This window comes from Haliaeetus albicilla, chromosome 24 (genome assembly GCF_947461875.1).
Source record: "Haliaeetus albicilla chromosome 24, bHalAlb1.1, whole genome shotgun sequence".
In the NCBI taxonomy this organism is placed as follows: Eukaryota; Metazoa; Chordata; class Aves; order Accipitriformes; family Accipitridae; genus Haliaeetus; species Haliaeetus albicilla.
This window is the reverse complement of record NC_091506.1, coordinates 19,282,701-19,293,604: the sequence shown is the minus strand read 5'-3', so window position 1 is coordinate 19,293,604 and position 10,904 is coordinate 19,282,701.

Genomic DNA, 10,904 nt, shown 5'->3' with positions numbered 1-10,904 from the left:
ATGTCAAGTAGTAAATTGCTTACAGTGACAGTACAATTGAATAAACTGAAGACTGATTTTTTTTTTTTTTTTCTCAGAGCTATCCATATACAAGATCTGCAACCACTTGAGTTCCTCAGTAATTTCTGAAAATGTCAGTAAGCCACCTAAATCACTTACTGCAGCCTGGAAAATATTGGTCTCAACCTTATTAACATGGGAATGATGATCTCCTGGTTAAAGATGTACATAGGAGCTCTGGAAATCTGTCCAGTTCTTGGGGCTGCCATGTGCTTCCTCAGTGACCTCAGGAAAGTCACCTTTTCTTTGTATTCAGCTTCCCACAGGTAAAGTGGAGATAACACACTAAACAGGTAACATCTTGCTTATTTAGACAGTATTGTCTTTGGGAAGAGATACATTTCCCACCATGTAATTACACAGGTCTTAGGCAAAGTGGCTCAAGACTTTATTTGAAGCTCCTAACCACTAATAAAACAAAATCAACATGAAGTGTTAAGAAAAGCCTTTGATTGCCCCTGCAACAATGTCTAATCCAAAAATCATAAAATAGTGTATGAATTCAAGTACCTGAAAATTATTATCTATTAATCTAAATGCTTAAATGTTTCTAGCTAATCTATCAAAAATCGTCCTGCATACACACTACTGTATTGTATGGAAATATACAAACTTTATATTTTAGTATTTTTTTTTAAATATCACTAGAGACAAAGTTGTACGCATGCTGTACAAGCATAGTGTAATCATAATGACTAGGTCAGAACTTGAATTGTTATGCTTTGTATGAAATGAAGAAATCTGCATTTCATACAAATACTTCCTGGCAAGGAAGTATTAAACTTGATTCTACAGCACTAAACCAGAGATGGTTGACTGTCCACAAGTGCTAAAGAACATTATTAATATTGTAGAAATTAAACACCTAGTTAGGAAATGTCAGGTATAAAATTGGCACATGGAGTCCTATTTAATCTTTATTTGGTATATATTGGAGGATAGTGTCTTTAATTTAATATCCACACTTCATAATTTAATTAGCATTTAAGGCCAAGAGAAATGATTTGATCATTCTGTATATAAGTTACTGTCATTTCATCGTTATCCTTGGACTAAGCCCAAAAATTTTATACTTGACTGAAGCATCGGTCCCAGGAAATCATGTGTTCTTGAGATGATGATGGAGAATGAACCACTACCCTTGGACATGTGTTTCAGTGGTTAATCCCCTTTAAAAAGGGTGCCTAATTTACAGTTTGATTCATGTGCTTTCAGATTGCAGGTGCTGGTTCTTATCGTACTTTTTTCAGATAAGCACCCAGCCTACCTATTCCCTACCCCCCCCGCTCAGCGATACTTCTACACTGTTATCAAGTCCACTCATACTATTCTTCTAAAAAATTAAATTGACTGAGCTCCTTAAGTGTCACACTGTAAAGCTTTAAAAAAAAAAAAAATTGTGCCACTCTCCTCACCTTCAAATATTAATACCTTTTAAGAAGAGGGGTACCAAAGCAGCATGCCCTAGTTCAGCAGCTGCCTCGACACCCATTAAACCAGAGGTAAAATTAATTCCTCTTTTCCACTCCTGTGATTTAACAGCCAAGGATCATAGGAGCCCTTTAAGAACAAACCCCATTTTTTTTTCTACAGCATTCCCATTCATTTCATAAGCTGTCCCTTCCATCCAGTAAATGCTGCTGTTTCTTATTACCCTTTTTGCCAGTTCTCTACTACCCTGTGTAACCCTTTTTCAAAAGGTAAAATTATCTGTTCCCCCCTGGACTTTATAACAGCGGTCTTCATCACACCATTTAACTGCTTTACAAACCTGAATTAACCAATGTGTCCATTGCCACTCTATGGTGTGATAGTAGTTGTGTATTATGCAATGAAGGGGAATCAAGATCAGTATCTTAGATATCAACATCTAGGTAAGATGTTGCCAGCAAAACAGTTTTACCATGTGCTGATTCCATCCAGCTAGGTACATCAGGACACCATCAAAGCTTCCCTTGGGCAGACTGGCAGATCTAGTCCCTGTTCCCTCTACTCCTGCATTCAAATCCCAGGATTTCTTCCCCTCAGCAGCCTCAATGCCAAGAGGTGAGCTCTGAAAGACAAAGATTCTGTCTGCCTGTTTTCAGTGTACATCAAACCAGCAGAGTGCTGTGCTAAACAGAGACCTGGATCCTGGTTGTCAGGTGCAGAACAGGACTGCCTCAACATTGTCCATCCTGCTTCTGTCCCCAGAGCACCTGGAGAAGCCGCTATGGAGAAGAGTAGTTTCTGGCCAAGGGCTGAAGCCTGTTCACAACTGCACCTTCTAATGAAATTTCTCTTCTGGAGGTCCCATGAAGGAGGAACAAGCATGAACTGGACCCATCAGCAGAGAAACCTCAGGAGCCAAATCTAGAGGACAGGAACCGTTCAAATTCCTTCTCCTTGGATGGTAGGGTGGGAGAAATCAAATTAGCAAGGTTTCCACTCTTGAGTCACTTGCTAAGATATTTATGTCCTGAGAAGGTTTTGTGTATTTGCAGCAAGACCCATCCTACACAAGGGCTACCTTGTGCCTGCAAGGTAGTTACTAGTTTCCTTTAGAAAACATCCAGATTTTGCCACAGTGCAGTGCAAGTCTCTGCCTGCATTCCTATTCCTTATCTTCACTCTTCCAGAAACTAGACTGGTCACTGTGGTATAGTGTGATATACGCAGCCTAACACCAACTGTAGATTCGTTTGTGTATAATCCCTTTCTGTTAGACAGGTGTATATAAAGAGCTTCATTCACTGCTATCCTGATCTTGTCAGAACCTCTCATGTGCACAAACCTGTATCTCATAAGTGTAATGAAAGACAGTTTCATAGTAATTGTTCCATACATGCTTATTATTCAGGCTGTATTAATGAATATTTTAACTGGGGATTACGCCAAGGTGTGATTTCCACAAGATAAGAAATAGATTTGCCATGTTCTATTTTATCATTGTAATGGACATGTACCCCATAATATTGTATTTCTCAATTCTTTCATACTATGCTCAACAGCAATTCAAACTCTCTAGATGATGCAGGGTTACAAAATCTCACTTTGAGAAAGTTGCAGACTTGCTGGAAGGCCTCCAAAAATCAGAGGCTTAGAAAACATGGCCTGTGAGGAAAGATTGAGGAACTCAGTTGTTAAACCTAGAGATAGGAGAACACAAAGGACATGATAATGGCTTTCAAATACTCAGAACAGTGCAGCATCTAGGAAAGTAGTAACGTGGATAAGAGAAAATGTCAGTTTAAATGCAGAAGTCTAATGACTTCATGGTCAGGACAGCAAAGCACTGGAATAAGCTACGAGTTTGTGGAGCCTCTGCCCATGAAGAAGGTAAAAATGGGTCGCACACACGTACGAGGATTGGCATGGATGGTAATAAGGCTCCCCCTAGAAATGAAGGGTGTTTGGCAACTTCTCAGGCTGCCTCCCAGCTCTGTTTTCTATGACACTAAAGTTCTAACCAGACCGCAGTTAAGTATGTCCATGCAGAAGTGTATCTATCAAAAGGCCAGAATAGCTGATTCATAGGAACTAGAATTAATTTCTACTTGTTCTCCATGGCTGCAAAATTTCCTGAACTGGCTGGGTATTAGTTTAGAGTCTTTGGAATCCTGCTGGTCCTACAGCTACAAAGCTTGTGATTCACACAGGGAAAGCTAAAGGATACTTCATTATTTCAGGCCCCAAATGCTGTCAATTAATTACCAGAGGTGTTAGAATTTGGCTCTTGCAATGGGAAAGATGAATCCTGGTAAGGTAAAGCTACACCATAAACATTATCAGCTGGTAAGAAGGCTGAACCTTTTCTACCTTTAGAGCAGGAGATGGTTCCTGACAATGTGCAGACAAGGAAGATGGGACAACTGAGAATGAGAAGAGGGAATAGCTTTGCTGCAGGCAAGGAAGGTGCAGCTAGAATTAGAAAGAGCTCACACCTTACTCGATAAAGCTGTGTAAAGGAGACATTGTGATCGATGGCCTGGAGACGATCTTGAAGGACCTTTGTAACACAAAACAAACCTTCCACCAGCAGGTAGCTGAGTATGAATGAGGATTAAGTCCCAATGGGAAAGTAAAGGCTGGATAATTCTCATCTGTGACCAGAGGCAACCAAGAACATCAGCAGAGGGACCCACAGCAATCAGTCCGTATGAGAGGACTATCCCCTAAGACGCAGAGCAGGAAGCCCTTGGCTGGGGGGCACAGACTGGCAGGCATAGCAAGCAGCATCCCGAATACTGGGGTAGGTGTACATACGGAGGAAGACGGATGTTTCTGTGGGAGACAGCTCAGCAGCTCGGGCCCACAATTATCCCTTAGGTTGCCATCCAAAGGAGCTGCACAGCAGCACCACATAAAGGTGGAGTGTTTAAAGGACATGCAGTAGCTCCTCATGAAGCAATACAGCTACCCAAAGATGCTTTGCTGGCAAGAGGATTTTATTAGCATCCCAGCTGGAAGGTCTGAATTTCTGTAAGAGAGACGCAGTGCAAGACAGACAATTCTGTCTCTCCTCCACATCTGAACAGGGCCATTCTAAAGATTGCAACATACATCTCAGGAGGGCTCCTGTAGTGATTGTGTCCTTCTTCCAATGTTCCTGTAGAAAGTTATCAGGTAGACCAAAGGTTGGTGTGTCCCAGACACTATGTCAAGTAAATTCACACTAAAGGAGCAACAATGGCAGCGCATACCATGTTCCCTTCCCTGATTTTGCAATGGGTAGCCCATGTGCAGCTTCAAGATACCATTACTTGAATCCTTCTAGGTCTTAAAAGAGTGAAAGGAAGAATGAAAGAGGGAAGCTCACATATACTTCTAAATAGTACCAAATTTCTTATGATCAGGCTGAAGAGCTCATGAAGTCAGGCTATTTTGGAAAGATGTCTGCAAAGAACCAATAAGCATCCTGATAGATTAGCTGCAGAGGTCAGTGCCAGGCTTACAGCACAGGTACAGCCTACAGGCTATGCCCCTGGCAAGGTGGCTGCTGCTTACTGTTGTCTCTTTTCCATTCAATCTTAAAACAAACAACTGAGCTTCAGAAGGAAGCATTCCCTTCCCTCGAGCAGAACCAATGCAAATTAGCCACAGACTTAATATTTAAGGACCTTGAGCTAAAAGGCATTGAAAACCAAGCACTAAAGTGAGACCTACCTAGTAATGCCAAATGACCAGGTTATGAAGATGCCAGGACAGGGGACTAAGAAGACTTTAGCCTCAGTACCAGCACTGTGGGGTGCAGAACGGATGCTGTTAATAGAGGAATGATCACAGTACAGCCCTGGCATCACTGGCACAGGTACGAGAAAGCACAGCCCTAAGTCCCTGAATTTGTGTCATCCAAGCCTGAGACAATCTGCAATAGATTGTTTGGAGAAAATTGCAGGCCACAGTATATTATCTATATGTGTCCTGTTCTTATCCCTTTATTTCACTATCCCTTGAGGAAAGACATCATGTTAACACACGACTGGAAAAGAACACATTTCGCCTTCCCTTTGTCAAAAGGCTATCAGGAGAGAGAAGGGAAGGAAAAAGAATATATAAGCAAAATATAAGGGCCAGAAGCATTGCTCCTGGTCCTTTTACCAGGCACAACCCAAATCCTCGGGAGAAATCAAGAATGCCTCCATTAACATCAAAGACATGCTCTTTTAAACATTCCGTGAAAAGGATGATATTTTTTGTCACCACACAGTGGCAGTCTCCCCACACATTTCCCAGAGGTAATTCTGCAGGTTTTTTCCCCATTAGCAAGATACCTATGAGCATAAATGCCACCGAGCAGACAGGGTTTTCAGAAACCACCAGTAACTGAAACACATGCAACTTGAAACCAGCAGAGATATGGTCAAACATCTGCTTTGACAGCACAAGTATTAGCTGATTACAAGTTGTTAGAAACCAAACACTAGGAAAATCTGACTTTAAAATTGCTGGTAAATCTATTCTTAGGCTCTTTTTTTGGTTTGGTTGGTTTGTTTTCTCCCACTGTCTTCTCTGCACACTTGAATGGCTTCACCATTTTGAGGTCTCAGGTACTTTGTGCCACTTCTGTCTCCCATAACTCTGGCAGCACCACTCTAAACTCTGGCAAATCGTTTCTTCTCCATGGCTTCCCCAGAGGGAAAGCCGCGAGGACTCCCAGGCAAATACACATCCACCAAAACACCTCTCTGCTAGACACACTTCACATGTGGATTTATTCAAGGTGAGAACAATGGTGTGTTCATAGACTGAGGCAGAGAAACAGGACTAGGTAAAGGGAAGTTATGGAAAAGTAGCAATGAATTGGAAAAGAGCCATTCACACAGGCTTTCCTGATAAGTGTTGATTTTTCTCCTTAAGTGCTAAATGTCCGGGGACAAACACAAGCCTTAATCTTTATGACCTAAACATTATACACACCTTGCACAGAGACAAGGTATCAGAGCTGATGTCTGCAACAATGCACACAAGAGAGGGGAAGCCTACATGATGTGAAAAGTCTTGCTCAGCCCTCCTGACTGACCTTTGGATGGGGCCATGTGCTATTGCAGGTGGGAGCCGGCCTGCTGGTGATAAAATATCTGTCCACCCCAACGCTTTCCCTGAGTTCTTTAAGCCACAGATTGATTGTTTGGGATTTGCAAACAGCAACTCAGGTGTATCTAGCCTCCAGTAAGACAGACTATGGCTGAATACGCAGGTGCTCTGAAGTACACCTTCACTTTCCCACTCACCCAGCTCTTATGAAAGGTCTTGTGCTGTGATGACAGAGATGACAAAGGTGAGTCTATAAGTAATGGTGAAAATATGGCAATAAAGCATGCAATACCTTCAAAGTACAAAGCGAAGTGGGGTCTCCAGAAAGGGTCCTATCAATTTCCAGCTATTTCTGATCAGTCTCCACCTTTGCAGCTGCCAGTTCAGATGAGCTAGGCTAGCTGCCAGTTACCCAAGCAGAAGAATCCCAGATGCCTACAGAGATCAAAAGGATTATCATGCATGTATGGCATAAATACCAGTGACAGCGATTCATCTGGGTGACAAAACTCCCTCCACAGACAAACCTCCATTTGGAGGCTGGGCCAGAATAGTGAATCCATCAATTATCACACAGGATTTTACCTAGGGGGACTTTGTCTTCCCTTTCAGGAAAGAAACTCAGGAGAAGCAATTCTATTGTACATGAGAAAAATCACCCTAGAACATAAGTAGTAAGAACATTCATGATAATTCAGGCCAAGGTTTTCTTTGGAAAACCTTTGTTCTTGCATAGGGGAAGACAATAAACAGTCAGTCCCTATCCATGCTCTTCCGTCTTTGCTATGCTTCTCAGTCATGGCTCCTCCAAGCTAAAACAACTTCTCATTCAATCCTATACAGGAGCCGTTCTTGGCATGCTCCCACGTCTAGTATACTCCTTGAGGATGAAGAAATAGAACCACGGGTTGTATTCAAGATGAAAGCATACGAGGCTTTTTTTTTTTTTCTTAATTAAAAAAAACAACCAACCAAAAAAAAAAATCAAAACAACACTAAAACCAAAAACAACCACACATGCACCACCACTGCAGATCAGTGCAATAGTGTTTTCTGGTTTGTTCTTTATTCCTTTCTTAACTTCTAGCATTTGATTTGTCTTTCTGCTAAGCTTGACCTGATGCTTTCATGGAGCTACCCCAAGATCTTGCTTCATAGCGGTATGGTCAACTCAAAGCCCATGATTTTATATCCACAGCAAGAACTGTTTTTCTCTGCATGCCTCATTTCATATTTATCCACATGAAATTTGATCCACCATTTTACAAGCCAGCCATTCAGTCTCGGGGGGGTTTCAACAATACTTCACTGTTGACCACCGCCTTTGCTGTCTTGAATAACTTAATTTTATCAGCAAAGTTTGAAGTCTCACTGTTCTCCGTATTCTCAAAGGTCATTCCTGGATGTTCAACATTATAGATCCCAGCACTGACCTGTGAAACTCCCCGGTAACATCCTTCCACCAGGATAACTTTTCTCCCTTCTCCTACCTTCTTTCCTGTCTCTTTAGCAATTATTTATACATCTCAGGACCTTGTCTCCTAGGCAATGCCTGCTCAGGTTCCCAATAAGATATTGTGTAAAAACTTTGCCAAAAGTCTTATAGAAATCTAGTATCAGCTGTTTCACTGTTATCTACATACTTTTCAAAAAACTCCAAGAGGTTTGCCTTTACAGAAATCACATTGACTTTTCCAAAACTGATTGTGTTTATCTCATTGTCAAATATATTTTTTCTATTACAGCTTTTACTGGTTTATGTGCTACAGATGCCAGGCTTACAAGCCTTTAGTTTCCTGGATCCTCCCAAAGCCTTTTTTTAAAGATTGATGTTATATTTACCAACCCTCCATGCTTCAGGTGCCAAGAAATTTTTAAGAGAAATGTTACACACTGCCTTTGGCAATACAGCTATTTCATCCTTGAGTTCCTCAGACCTCAGGTGAAACCTTCCAGTCCTGGCAATTTGTTAGTGTTCAAGGCTACTAAAATGTTGGATTCTAGATCCAAATCACAAATCTGTTTTGCCAACACTATATGTTCTGGGACAGAGTGGGGGAGCGGGAAGGTGCTATCATCACCCTCACTAAGCAGCCAGGTGAAAGAGCTCAGAGTGAAAGGAGGTCTAGTGAGAGGTGGGTATAAAGTCCCATACACATCCTCCTACACAAACCTCTCTCACATACCCTATGTAGGAGGGTGGACCTTATTACAAATGTATCAATGATCACCCTACTCAAGAAGTAACAGTGAAACTAAATGACATTTCTCCAGTACCAATCCATACCAAGGCCTCATGCTCCCACCATCACAGGGCAGTACCACTCCTAAAAGGGATATATTTTCAAATAGTTTAATTGTCCATCCATTCGGCCAAACAAAGCATTTTACTAAATGGGTGGTTATCTTGGAACAGATGCATATCACTCAGCTTAACCCTTCTAGCCTGATCAAAATCATGTCAGACAGCAGAGCCCTGGTGGGGTCTTTGCCAACCACCACACTGAGGCGCTAAGACAAATGGACAAAGGGAGCACATTTAAAAAAGGAAAAGGAAGACGATAGAGTTTGTGTTTATGAAGCCTTCACGTCACAAAGGGCTGAAAGAGGTGTCACTTCACTGCAGAAATGCAGCCGGGAAGACTTCTACTTGCATACCAAGACAGTTGGGGCAGAAGTTGGGATGACAGACAGAGCTTTACTTGCCTTCCTTATCCCTCCACCACCCCCAGATATAGCCACTATCAGCACAGTTAGCACCATAGTCAAATGGTACAAAGATAGCTAGTGACCTTTAAGCAGACATTTCATAAACAGGATGTGAAAGAAGGTTAAAAACATAAATAGTCTCACTGTACTGCACTCCAGTCTGGTGAGTGGGATTTCCTGCTGGTAGACCACCAACGAAACAGTTGACACTCCCAGCTCTACCGATCCCTCGGGAGCATACAGCTGCTAGAGGTAAAAGTCCTTGTTTCACACCCCAAGAGTTCCAGGATGAATCTCCTGGGTTGCAGGGAACAAGAAGCAGGGGAAGGGCACACACCAACTGCAGGGCATCTGCAAAGGGATGCACAATAGGCATTAACTCACACCTCAGACTAGATGTTGCTTTTTGACTGTACTCATGAGTGTCGCAAATTTGGGTGCCAAAAGATGGCTGCAATTAGAGTATTTACACCTTGGCTGAAAACCCAGTAAAACCTCCAGACTGCATGAGGGTTTTTTTCATCTCAGATTGTAGGCTAGAAAACTTCAGCAACACACCTGGGGTCTTGAAAAGGAACAGACTTGAGAAGCGGCAACGTCAGTTAAGATAGTCCAGAGACCTGGGCCCAATAGTTTGCCATCTGTCCATGGTATTCATGCAGGCTGCTGGCTTTGCCTAGTCGCAGGTCTCCAACATTTGGTGCCGTGCCACGCCTGACAGGGGATCTCTCATGCTGCAGGAGGTCTCTGCATCCAGCTACTCTACTTCCACACCCCTGTACGATTTCTTCATCTCCTAACCCTATCTTCATTCCCACTATATTTTAGGAATTCTCTGCAAACCTTCCCTTCTCTCTTTTTTTTTTTTTTTTTTTTTTTACACCAAAGGCTCTGGGAATTCTTCGTTCTTCCAAAGGAGTCTATTTGCCCCATTTCTCTTCTCCAACACATGCACTTCACAGGTAGCCCTCTATCCCTTTGTCTAACCACACTTTGTTCTCTCCGTGTTTCTTTACCAGGGCTTTCATTTTCTCTCTTACTGAGGACTTTGCATGCCCTGCATTTCTTTTTTTTTTTTTTTTTTTTTTCATTTCACTCCCAGGATCACAACTGCTTCCTATGCTGAGAAGGCTAGACCTCTTTTCCCTCTTCTGATCTTAAACAAAATCAGTGGCTTTCTATCCAGAAATCAGTCCTGAATATTACAGCTGATCAGACGCAGCACCCACCGGTAGCTTGTCACAGACAGACAATGCAGAGACAGGAGTCTTCTTACTCTTTCACCTTGCTTCTCTAATGGCCAGATCAAAAACACTAACAGTGTTACAGAAATGAAAATAAAGTATCTGGGCTCCTCGAGATGTGTTCATTAACCAGGTGCGAGGTTTGTCAGTGATTTCAATGGTTTGGGGTTTGAGATATAGGCTTTGAATTTTCATAGCAGCAGTGCCATTTCAATCAAGGTAGTATTCAGATTCCACAGATATCAAAAATGTTCATTAAGAAGAAAAGGGAAGGGAACTAAAAGAACAATTCTGCAGAAAAATCAATCTATTTTGAAACACATCTCTATTTTGAAACACCGTCTCAGCCAAAGCAGGAAATGGAGTCTTCAGTCT